This window comes from Protopterus annectens, chromosome 2.part0 (genome assembly GCF_019279795.1).
Source record: "Protopterus annectens isolate FY-2018-M chromosome 2.part0, PAN1.0, whole genome shotgun sequence".
Taxonomy (NCBI): domain Eukaryota; kingdom Metazoa; phylum Chordata; order Ceratodontiformes; family Protopteridae; genus Protopterus; species Protopterus annectens.
Genome location: NC_056728.1, coordinates 1,844,349,675 through 1,844,362,830, shown reverse-complemented (window position 1 = coordinate 1,844,362,830; position 13,156 = coordinate 1,844,349,675). Strand labels below are relative to the sequence as shown.

The window sequence follows — 13,156 nt, the reverse complement described above, 5'->3', positions numbered from 1 at the left end:
GCAGGATCATAGCTTTTCCAGCTCTTAGGGGTTGTGGCCAGAATCTGCAGTAGTATCACATTGGAGACCTTTTAAATTAACCATGTAATGTCATCATTTACAAAATGGGCAAGAAAAACTAAGCAACCCTAGCTACTGGTGTTGGTGTGTCATGTCTATTTCAGGCACAGGAACAAGCTAGTATTAGCCATGTGGACCTTACAATCAGTTACAAATCCTCGCCCCCTTACAGCCTTCAAAATTCAGCAAACTGCAACCATCTTTACTAGTCATTTAGCAGGGAAAAATTGTCAAACACATGCATATTCAAAAAACAAAAAAGTAAATCAATCAGAAACCACACAGACAATGGAAAAATACACCCCTACCTCAAATACATTACTATGTCTGCATAACATACTAATAAAAAAAGGGAAATTGAACAAAGCAGGAGTCAGGAATGCGGCACAAAATTAAACACTCTATATAGTAATAAAAAAAAAACAAAAAAATCTAATTTTAGTGCAGTACTTAATTAGGAACAGTGAAAAATATCCAAAAAGTTAAAAAGAGAAAAATAATCTCCCCAACAAAGTGAAAACAAACTCCACAAAGAGAAAATGAAGTGAATAACATACAACAAAGACAGTGCTCACAGCAAATCTTACAACCTAAGTGTTACATAATACACACGTGTGTGTGTGTGTGTGTGTGTGTGTGTGTGTGTGTGTGTGTGTGTGTGTGTGTGTGTGCACAGATGCTGCAGAATGTCTCTGCCAGGCACTGCTTGAACTAAGAGGTAAATCCAAAAAAATAGTACACAAAAATAAAACACTGCCTCTATGTAAACGCATATTAAAATAGAAATACACATAGATGAAGGGATGCAGGCAGATAGAGATTATCAAGGTAATGGTTTGTTTATTTCACTTGAAATTGATGGGATAGAAATTAGACATGTTTTTATCCTTCTTATGTTATTTATTCATTCATTGGAATGATATGTTGTCTTACCAAATGTTATCAATGAACAGTTTGCAGTTAACATGATGCTTAATATATGGATGGTGTCAATAAAGGTTTCTTTGTTTAAAAAAAAAATAAAACAGAAATAAAACACACAAAAGTTACCACAGAAACCAGATTTAATAAAGGTAACAAGGGTGACATCAGTTAAACCAACTTAAGATAAATGATGGGGATGGGGGAGCATTACTGCTTACATATTTTTTTTCATTCATAGGCCTGCCACCAAAATAGTTACCCTTGCTAGAAAACCTTATCTCCAAATTATATAAAATTCTGATAGAGTACAACATTAATATAAATGAAAAAAATTGGAAGCATATAACATTGGATCATAACATTACTTAATCAAGAGCAGAATTCCCAAATATTAAATTCTATGAAAACAACATCTTATTTTCAACATTGGCATATATTTACTTGAAAAATTTTATACAGAGCTTTCTTAGCTCCAGATAGAATGGTCAAAATAACTAAAAAACAGCACTATTAAATTTTGGAGGTGTAACAAGATTTGTAATGCAGACTGGATGCATATATATTTTTTGACTGTTCTTCTTTGAAACCATTTTAAAATTACTTGGAGGATTTCACAAAGCTTTATGGTTTGATTCTTTTTCTTTAACTAGTTTTTAGTTCTATTTAATATAAATGGTAATTGCAAGTTGCATAATGGGAATCTCTACCTACTCTGGACCCTTTTGGCAGTGGCAAGGAAAAGTATCACTAAGCAATGGAGATCAGTTTTATCTTCCTTAAAAGAAGTAGCCTTAACTAAGATTAAAATAGAGAAAAAAAAGGTATTTCCAAAGATGCTTGTCAAGAATCCTTGGGCAAAAGTATCATCTCTAATTGATTTATTTTAGCAGAACCCTACCTCCTGAATTTGTTTCTCAAAATGTTTATTGTTTATGTAACATATTACTGTTTACTATACTGAACTTTACTCTCCAGGGTAACACAATTTGCTTTACTTAATATCTCACAGGCATATTGTATATAGTTTTCCCTCAAAAATGCTATTTTCTTTTCTTTACAATTATATTGTTGCTATTTACAACTGTATTACATTTACTTCTGTTTATGCATTAAAGAATTTAAAAAAATTGAAGGAAAAAAATTACCTTTGTGACTATTTTTAGGATGCAACAAGCATATCTTTAGCATGGTGGTGTTGAACTCACCATGGATCATTCTGAACAAAAATCAGTTGTGTGCTCCTCAGCTTTAATTTGATTGTGGTACAAATGTTTTGCCATTGGAATCTAATCCATCTTCAGAGTTTGAAAGCACCACCAACAATGACAAGGAATCTTCTCCCCCTCAATTCTATTAAAATGCTAGTAGGAATTCCTCAAGTTTATTTTTTCATTTGGTCCATACCATTTATCAAATATGTTGGTTTCTTCCTCCAAATTCAGCCACTCAGACTCCTTTTAGCTAAGGAAATTACCTGCTCCTCCAACTTGGTCATTTAAACTGCAGCAGTGAAACTCCAACTCTTCTGTGGCTTCAAAACTTTGCAAAAAGCAAAATCCCTAGGGTTGTTTTACTGTATAAATTACTACACATACAATCAGTGGTTTTAGCTTAGGTAGAATGGCTTCCATGTTAATGGCGGTACTGCTACTCTTGGTATTCCAAGAAACATTTCCCAACACAAACAAAGCTTCCTTACCACTTGCACTCATTATGCCATATTTGTCAGATAAGCTTTACCACCCTAAAAGGAACAATCTGTCATTTAAAGAGATAAAGCAAAATAGGTATTTTCAGGAATAAGGGGTAAATGATTGGGTCATATTCTAGGTACAAAATCAACAATTCCAGTGCCTTGTAAGTGGAGGCAGGAGCAGTCTGTGACCAAAAGGCCTAGTTCAGTGATCCACTTTCTCTCAATGCTCTCAGGGCAGTTAACCATTGCTCGTCCTCTCTTATTTTCTGATATGATTTCTTAAACCATAAAATTAAAATCATGTTGTTTACCAACTTTCAAGACATGATTTGAAAGATTATTTTTATCTCCCTTATCTACATTTCTTAGATGTTCATAAATTCTTTCTCTTAATTTCTGACTTGTTTTACCTTCAGAAGAAGTCTTATTTTAAGACAAAAGAGCTTAATGACTGTGATAAAATTTTGATTTATGTCTTCCTCTGAGTGAATTGTGACATCTTTGGGTTGACGAATTTCTGTTTCTTATTACACAGTTTATTAATTTTATAGGTCTATTACAGTGGTTTATTTTTTTAGGCTATCACTGGTTTTATGCCTCATCTTTATGCATTTTTAAATGCGGTGACTAACAATATTGCTAGAATTTTGTATGTGTCTGTGCTGTAACTATGTCAGTTGTTAAACATGTTTTTCAAGATGCATTAATAAAATATTTTTTATTTTGGTGTAGTTTCTTATAGCATATTAAAAATGAAGATCTATTTCCCTGTTTGTAGGTACCAGTTCTTAGAATAACTATGACAGCATTATGGTTAGTGTTTAGCGGTGTGGAGCTCATCTATGTTAATCGCTGAAGACACTAATGTACTTATAGCATTGATAATGTGATGGCGACCTTCTAGCAGCCATCAGGAGACACAGTGGGTATTTCACAGTCACCCTACTCATGGATACTACACCAGTTCCATGACATTATGCTGAGGCATGTAGAGGGGTGTATGTGGTTCCCACAGACTGCACAATCATTATTCAGGTTGTAGCATAGCAGTAATGCTAATGAAGCAATTTTGGTGAAATGTTTCTGTATTATAACAGGGATTATGTGTCCGATCTGTATCCCAAATAGTATTCTAAAATTATTTGTATGTAGTCTCAGCTAATATCCTCCTGAAAAGCCTTACCCTATCTATGTTTCTTTCCTCAGTTATAAAAATGTTAAAGATTGCAATAATCTCAAGGTATATAATTGTTGGTTTTTGATATTGTTTTTCTCTTTACTGCTGCTTGAATTTCCTTTTTCAATGTGAATGATGCATAATTGTTATCCTATAATCTTGATGTACTATGTAATGATTGCCTGAGAAAATTTTTGCAAACTTTGTCTAATTTGTGGAACTTTTCTCCCCAGGCCTCCTCTGAAAAAGGACCTGTGTCCAGTCGGTTAACAAATGTTAAATACATAAATAAATAAATAGTCTTGTATCTGTTGTGGTATTGTATGAGGAAGTCGGGAGTGGCAGAGAAGTATGTAAGAGTGGTACAGGATATGTACAAGGGTAGTGTGACATTGGTGAGGACTGTGGTGGGAGTGACAGATACGTTTAAGGTGGAGGTGGGTTTACATCAAGGATCAGCTCTGAGCCCTTTCTTATTTGCAGTGGTGATGGACAGGTTGACAGATGAGATTAGACAGGAGGCCCCATGGACTATGATGTTTGCAGATGACATTGTGATATGTAGTGAGAGTAGGGACCAAGTTGAGGAGACCCTGGAGAGGTGGAGATATGCTTTAGAGAGGAGAGGAATGAAGGTCAGTAGTTCTAAAACAGAATATATGTGTGTAAATGAGAGGGAGGATAGAGGAATGGTGAGGATGCAGGGAGTAGAGTTAGTAAAGGTGGATGAGTTTAAGTACTTGGGATCAACAGTTCAGAGTAATGATGAGTGTGGAAGAGAGGTGAAGAAGATCGTACAGGCAGGGTGTAATGGGTGGAGAAGAGTGTCAGGAGTGATTTGTGACAGACGGGTACCAATAAGAGTGAAAGGGAAGGTCTACAAGAGGGTAGTGAGACCAGCTATGTTATATGGGTTGGAGACTGTAGCATTGTTGAAAAGGCAGGAGTCAGAGCAGGATGTGGCAGAGTTAAAGATGTTAAGATTTGCACTGGGTGTGGCTAGGATGGACAGGATTAGGAATCAGTATATTAGAGGGTCATCTCAGGTTGGACAGTTTGGAGACAAAGCAAGAGAGGTGAGATTGCATTGGTTTGGACATGTGCTGAGGAGGGATGCTGGGTATATTGGGAAAAGGATGCTAAGGATGAAGCTGCCAGGTAAAAGGAAAAGAGGAAGGCCTAAGATGAGGTTTATGGATGTGGTGAGAGAGGGCATGCAGGCGGTTGGTGTGAAAGAGCATGATGCAGAGGACAGGAAGAAATGGAAACAGATGATCTGCTGTGGCAACCCCTAACGGGAACAGCCGAAAGAAGATGATGATGAGTCTTGTATATGATACTATCATTTACCATCATACCTGTCAATTGTCCTAAATTTCTCAAAATATTTGGATTTGCTCCTCATACAATTTATGATTGACTGACATTTCATTGAGAATTGACATCACTAAATTAACAGACATTTAACTTCGGATGAAATCATTCAAAAAGTGCACCCTAATGTATACCCTGCTATTTTAGCAAGTTTATAACAGTATTTAAAATCTGTCCCTGACTGTGGGCTTTTGCCCTCCATGTGTAATTGCCCAAAATTCTTGTACTATAAGGTTGAGAAGTATGTGTGCCATGCATCTCAGCATTTACCATATTGCTCATATCCTCCTCAGGACTGTGTGATCCAGTTGTACAGTTTGTTTCTTTCTAACTTCTAACTTCAGTATTCATTTAATTTACACTGGCTGACACTCATACACTCTGACATCATCGTACACAGACATGACAGGGTACCTCACATCTTATCCTGCCCTGTAGCCCATAGTGTTCTACAGGAGGTGTATCCCAGTCCTTTATATCACTTTTATGTTTCAGTGGGATTATATCATTTAAACCAAATCATTTATGACATCTTGTTCAATGATCCACTTTCTCTCAATACCCTCAGGGTGGTTAACTATATCTCTTTCTCTCTTATTTTCTTTATTTTCTGATAGCATTTCTTAAAGCATAAAATTAAAATCATGTTTGTTTACTTTCAATACATGATTTGAAAGGGAATTATTTTTTTACCTCCCTTATCTATACCTCTTAGATGTTCATACATTCTTTCTCTTAATTTCCGATTTGTTTTACCTACATAAAGGGCTCTCCAGAATTTATATTAGACAAATAGACCAAATTACCGGTTTTACAATCTGCATAATATCTAAGTACATATTCTTCATTAGTTTTAGGATTTATAAAACTAGTGGAGCTATTGCTATATTTACAGGAATTGCAGTTTCTGCATTGCTATGTGCCTACTCTGTTTGAAGGACGCATAGCACTTTTACCTTCATCTAAACAGAGTTAGTGATTCACGTTCTTCTTATTTTTAAAAACAAATTTTAAGTGTTTTACCAACTGGTCCTTAACATTTGATTCAGAAGTCAGCATGCTCCAGTTTTTCTTAAATATATCACATAAAGCTCAAGTATCATGAGAAAAGGTCAGTGGAAATCTAATATTCAAACTATTGGACAAAGATTCCCTATATAGAGAAGCAGTAGCCATATCTACATTAGTACCTTTTACATTTTCTCCATTATTCATATCTGTAACATTATCAACTTTCATACTAAAAATCTAGAATCTTTTCCATCAACCTTCACTGTCAAAATATTTTTATAGTAGATATCTGTTCAGGCTCATAACCTGTACACTTAAATGAGTTTCCTTCTAGATATAAAGTTCCATATAACTTACCTAGCTCACTAGTTATTCTAGAATGTCTAAGCATTTGGCCTTTAACACAATCTTAAAAATGTGTGTGGAGAGGTGCATACTACTTCTGTGTAGAAACAATTCCCTATTCCATTTCTTTTTAAATACATTAGTATTGATATGACCTCCATCATCTAGATTTATACATATATCTAGAAAATTTATTGTAGTCTTGAAAAATTCAAATCAAACCTTTAAAAAGTGGTAGCTGACTCTAAATAATTTAAATACAACAATTGTGATAATTTATTTCATTCTTTGTTGCAGATAAGGAAAATATCATCTAATTTTTTTTTGTAGAACAAAATATAATTTCTATACTTAATCTTATCATTAAAAATAAAGTCATGTTCCCATTGCAAAATATCTAGATTTGCGTAGCTATTAGAACAAGCTGTGCTCATTGGTAGAGCTGTCTGTCTGTTGGATAAACCTTAAAACTCAAGAATAACAGGTTCACGAACAAAGAAATATTCAAATAAATCAGACGGTTTTGTTTTGGATTGTAGGAATTAACAATGCAAATTAGTGTTGATCAGTATTTGTACCTTGCTAATGCCCACTGAGCAGACCTATAACCAGTGGTGCTCCAAAGGGATCAGTCCTGGGACCTCTACTGTTTGGAATCTATTTCTCCAAACTACAAGAAAAAACTAAAGGTCTGTGGCTGACAAAGTTTGCTGATGACTGCAAACTGTGAGTGGTCATAGAATCTCCACATGATGTCAACTTCCTACAAGAGAGTCTTACATAAACACATGATTGGTCCCAAAGTCATGGGCTTAAACTCAATGCAAAAAATGTATTATCATCCCTTTCTGTAACAGCAATGTTCCTGCTAACTACCACATCAATAGCAACACCCTAAATAAGCCCTCAGTGGTGAAAGACCTGGGCACACAGGTTGACAGCAACCTTACCGTTGATCACCATGCGTCCACAGTGGTAAGAAGGTCATTCTATATTGCTCATCCCATATGTAAGAGCACTGCCTCCAGAAAAAAAAAGTTATAACCTCCCTGTAATCTTCCCTCATCAGGTTAATAATTGAGTATAACGGCCCTTTTGGTATGTACCTTTCCAAGGACCTGCAGCAATTGGAGGGACCACAAAGGTTTCTCACAAGGAAAATTCAAGGTCTTCAGCATCTGTTCTATGAGGATTGTCTGAAATCACTGTCACTTTATTCTCTTTCATACGAACTGCTCAAAGGTGATTTCTATCTTGCATATAGGGCAATCTCTGACCCTGCTTTATTGGAAGTGCTGCATGTCCCCAAGTCAAATAGTACATGGGTTATTCTCTCTAAACATCTTAACCTGGTATGTGACATTAATAGAACCTGCTGGAGAGACAGCTTTGTCTCCCAGAGGTTACCACACCTTTGGAACAGACTCCCACTTCATGTTAAACAGCACACCTCATTGGCCCTCTTCAAACGCAATTTGGACAATTGGATGGGTAACTGTAAATTCATCCTGGGGGTTTCACCTGTGTTCCTCTTGGACAGGGGCAAAAGGTGATGATCATGGAAATAACGGTAAAACTTGGCTAGGCTTGTAAGGGCCCTAGGGCCATTAGCTTAGAGACTTCCTATATGAAGTTAAGATGTAATGTGATTTAACCAAACATGTTTTAGATTAAATGTGTATTAGATTAATTAAAAAAACTATCTTAGATGAAAGTAATTGACTCATACTTATATATATATATATATATATATATATATATATATATATATATGGATCTGCTTCATTTAAATGAAAGTGCGTTTAAACGAATCTGACTTACCCGAGCTGAATTCACCAAAGCTGCATTACAATGAAGACACGGACTGCCAAATTCCTTTTCCTGTGAAAGGAACCACTTGGCCACCATAGTAATGGACCTAAATGGAGCAAAAGTAACCCACCAAAGTGGGGGGCGGCACCCCCACCCCCCTACATAAATATACCAACTCCAAGATTGCGCTAAATGGAAAAGAGGGCACAGTTCACTATGGTGGCCAATTTGTTCCTTTCACAGGGAAAATAATTTGGCAGTCTGTTTGTTCACTGTAATGCAGCTTTGGTGGATTCAGCTCAGGTAAGTCAGATTCATTTAAATGTACTTTCATTTAAACAAAGTAGACCATATATATATATATATATATATATATATATACGGATTCCATACACTAGATCGAAGGTTCACAACTTCGAAATAGTGTATGGAATGCACACTGCAGTGAAAGTGCACTTAATCGAAAGTGCACTTACGTGAAGTTCAGTACAACGAACGGGCATTGTATTGAACTTCTGTGCAGCACTCACGGACCTTAGGGTTAGGGCACAGGTCATGGTAAGGGGATAGCCTGTAGGGCTATCCCCTTACCATGACCCATGCCCTAACCCTAAGATCCGCGATGACTGCCGCGCAGTGAAGGACATAACAATGTCCTCCACTATGGTGCGATAGTCACGAACCTTAGGATTAGGGCATGGGTTATGGTAAGGGGATAGCTTTACTAACTATCCCCTTACCCTAACCCGTGCCTTAACCCTAAGGTCCATGAGTATCGCACCATAGTGGAGGACATAGCTTGTTTTTTGATGTCCTCCACTGTGCTGCTGTACTTTCAAGGAAGTGCACTTTCGCGGAAGTTCACTTTCGTTAAAGTGAACTTTCGCGTAAGTGAGGCTTCCTATTACAAGTTCGAAGTTGTGAACTTTCATTCTTGTAATAGGAATCCATATATACACATATAGGTTTGCTTCATAACATCAAAATTCTACAATATCGAATCCCACATCATCGAGAGGAAATCAATGAAAACTGACTTCAGTGAAAAACCGGATCGACGAAACTATTCCCAGGGTAAGTAATCACTTATACCAAAAGTCATGAAAACGAGCCCCCCACACCCCCCTAACTAAATAGACCAACTCAGAGATTCCACTACAGTTGGGGAAAGGGCAAATTTCACCTTGTTGGCCAACAGGTTACTTACCCTGGGAATAGATTCATCTGGTCTTTCACTGAAGTGCTCATTGATTTTGTCTCAACGATGTAGGATTCGATATTGTGGGCTTTCAATATTTTCAGGTAGAACCATATATATATATATATATATATATATATATATATATATATATATGCATATATATATATATATATATATATATATATATATATATATATATATATATATATATATATATATATATATATATATATATATATATATATACAAGGGATATAAAAAGTGTACACACCCCTGTTAAAATGCCAGGTTTTTGTGATATACGAAAGATGTCACAATAAATCATTTCAAAACTTTTCCCACCTTTAATGTGATCTATAACCTGTACAATTCAATTGAAAAACAGACAAGTCTGTTAGGGGAAAAATGTAAAAAATAAAAAAATGTACAATCAGCTGGTTGCATAAGTGTGCACACCCTTAAACTAATACTTTGTTGAAGCACCTTTTGATTTAATTACAACATTCAGTCTTCTTGGGTACACATCTGCCATCAATTAAAGAGACTCTGATTAACCCTAAATAATGTTCAGCTATCCTAGTAGGATTTTCCTGACATTTACTCAGTTGCTTGCTACAGCAAAAGCCATGGTTCACAGAGAACTTACAAAGAATCAAAGGGATCTCATTGTTGAAAAGTATCAGTCAGGAGGAGGGTGCAAAAACATTTCCACAGCACTGGGTATACCATGGAACACAGTGAAGACAGTCATCAAAAAGTGGAGAAAATATGTGACAACAGTGACATTGCAAAGAACTGGACAGTCCTCTAAAACTGATGAAAAGACAAGATGAAAACTGGTCAGGGACTCTGCCAAGAGACCCACTGCAACACTGAAGGATCTGCAGGAATTTTTGGCAAGTACTGGTTGTGTGCTACATGTGACAGCAATCTCCAGTATTCTCCATATGTCTGGACTATGGGGTAGGGTTGCAAGACAGAAGCCTTTTCTTACACAGAAAAACATCCAGGCCTGGCTAAAATTTGCAAAACAATACATTGTCTCCCAAAAGCATGTGGGAAAATGTATTATGGTCTGATGAGACCAAGGTAGAACTTTTTGGCCACAATTCCAAAAGGTATGTTTGGCACTAAAACAACACTTTGCATCACCAAAAGAACACCATCCCCACGGTGAAGCATGGTGGTGGCAGTATCATGCTTTGGCATTGCTTTTCTTCAGCTGGAACTGGGGCTTTAGTCAAGGTGGAGGGAATTATGAACAGTTCCAAATACCAGTCGCTTTTGGCCCAAAACCTTCAGGCGTCTGCTAGAAAGCTGAAGATGAAGAGGAATTTCACCTTTCAGCACGACAATGACCGCAAGCATACATACAAATCAACAAAAGAATGGCTTCAAAAGAAGAAAATTAAAGTTTTGGAATGGCCCAGCTAGAGCCCAGATCTAAATCCAATAGAAAATCTGTGGGGTGGCCTGAAGAGGGCTGTGCACAAGAGATACCCTCGCAATCTGACAGATTTGGAGTACTTTTGCAAGGAAGAGTGGGCAAATATGGTCAAGTCAAGATGTGCCATGCTGATAGACTCCTAACCAAGAAGACTGAATGTTGTCATTAAATCAAAAGGTGCTTCAACAAAGTATTAGTTTAAGGGTGTGCACACTTATGCACCCAGCTTATTGTACATTTTTTATTTTTATATTTTTTCCTAACAAATTTGTTTTTCAATTGAATTGTACAGGTTATAGGTCACATTAAAGGTGGGAAAAGTATTGAAATGCTTTATTGTGGTCTCATTTTTTTATATCACAAAAACCTGGCATTTTAACAGGGGTGCGTACACGTTTTATATCCACTGTATGTATATATATATATATATATATATATATATATATATATATATATATATATATATATATATCTGGATTCACTTCAGAAGCTAGAAATACTGAAATCTTCCAGTATCTGGAACCCAAGAAGTCGAATCCACAAAACAATGAAAAGTAAAAACCGCGAAATTCAAAACCTCAAATACCGGAAGTTTTGAATTTTGCGGTTTTACTACACACACACACACACACACACACACACACACATTAACATATTTTATATCACATGCATGTGTACACACACACACACACACACACACACACACACACACACACACACACACACAATGCACCACACAAACACACATACTTAAATATTCTACATACAAACACACACAAAACACCACCATACAAGCTACTTTCTCTCACACACCACAGCAACAAAACACAGTGACACACACCAGCCCCCCTACCCAAATCCCTTAACACACACACTTACCTGAATACATAACCATGGGAACTTTAGAGGCAAAATTCAAAACCTCCGGTATTGGGTTTTGAATTTCACGCTTCTAAACTTGAAATACTGAAATTCGACATTTCAGTATTTCACTGAAGGAACCCATATATATATATATATATATATATATATATATATATATATATATATATATATATACACACACACACACACACACACACACACACATATTTCTATATATATCTATATATATATATATATATATATATATATACACACACACGCACACACACACACACACACACACGCACACACAAACACATGGTCTACTTTTAAAGCTTGAAGTTTCAAAACTTCGAATTTCTTACGGTTGAGACATTAAGATCAAAGTTTTTAAACTTTGAACGGTTTAAATGGAGATCGCTGTACAATGTGGAATGGAAAATTTGCTGTTTTCCTCATTGTAGTGTGATCTTGGAGTTGGTAAATTTAATTAGTAGGGGGTGTGTACAGGGCAGTAGGGCTTGTCTCCCTGCAAAAATGAAAAAAATATATATTTTTTTGAAGTTTTGAAGTTTCAAAATTTCAATCTTATGGTCTCAATTGTAAGAAATTCAAAGTTTTGAAACTTCGATCTTTAAAAGGAGACCCATACACACACACTTAAACTATAAACAGCATAATATCTACATTCAAAATATTCACAGAAAAATAACTAAACTCAAAAATATCTGAACACAAAATATTGACAAACCCTAACCTCTTCCAAAAAGCAATATTTTTGTAGGGCAGCAAAAAGAAGATTGTGGTAGTATGTTTGTGATGGGGTATGAGACTACAATAATAGAATAAACCTTACGTAACTTATATTGGTTTCCAGGTAGGAGTGTCAAAATAGCTAGAAAATATAAATCACATTCTTGATAATATGATCTGTCTGTAATTAAGGGAGAAGGTTGTAATTATATTATTGGTAAATCAGAATTTAGTGCTGCTAGACACCCCAGAATTTTATCTGCTAGGACTTACTGATACATTTCTGTTAAGTGGTGATGATTCTCTTACATAGTCTTATTGCTCACGTGTTTTTGGAACTTGGTCAGTAACAGATAAACTTCTTATATCTCAAGACCTCAAATATTGGAATAAGATAGATTTCTTCCTACAGACCTTATGGTCAGAGAACTTTTCTCTCGCAGGGAATACAGTATTATACATTGTTCCTGCTCCTCGGATCATTAAAAAGAA

At 36.0% G+C, this 13,156-nt stretch overlaps 1 protein-coding gene across 1 annotated transcript in view; it reads right to left on the bottom strand.

Annotated features, from left to right (window-relative positions):
* LOC122793779 (carboxypeptidase B-like) overlaps positions 1-13,156 on the bottom strand; it is a 322,241-nt gene that overhangs the window by 235,946 nt on the left and 73,139 nt on the right. The window lies entirely within an intron of this gene.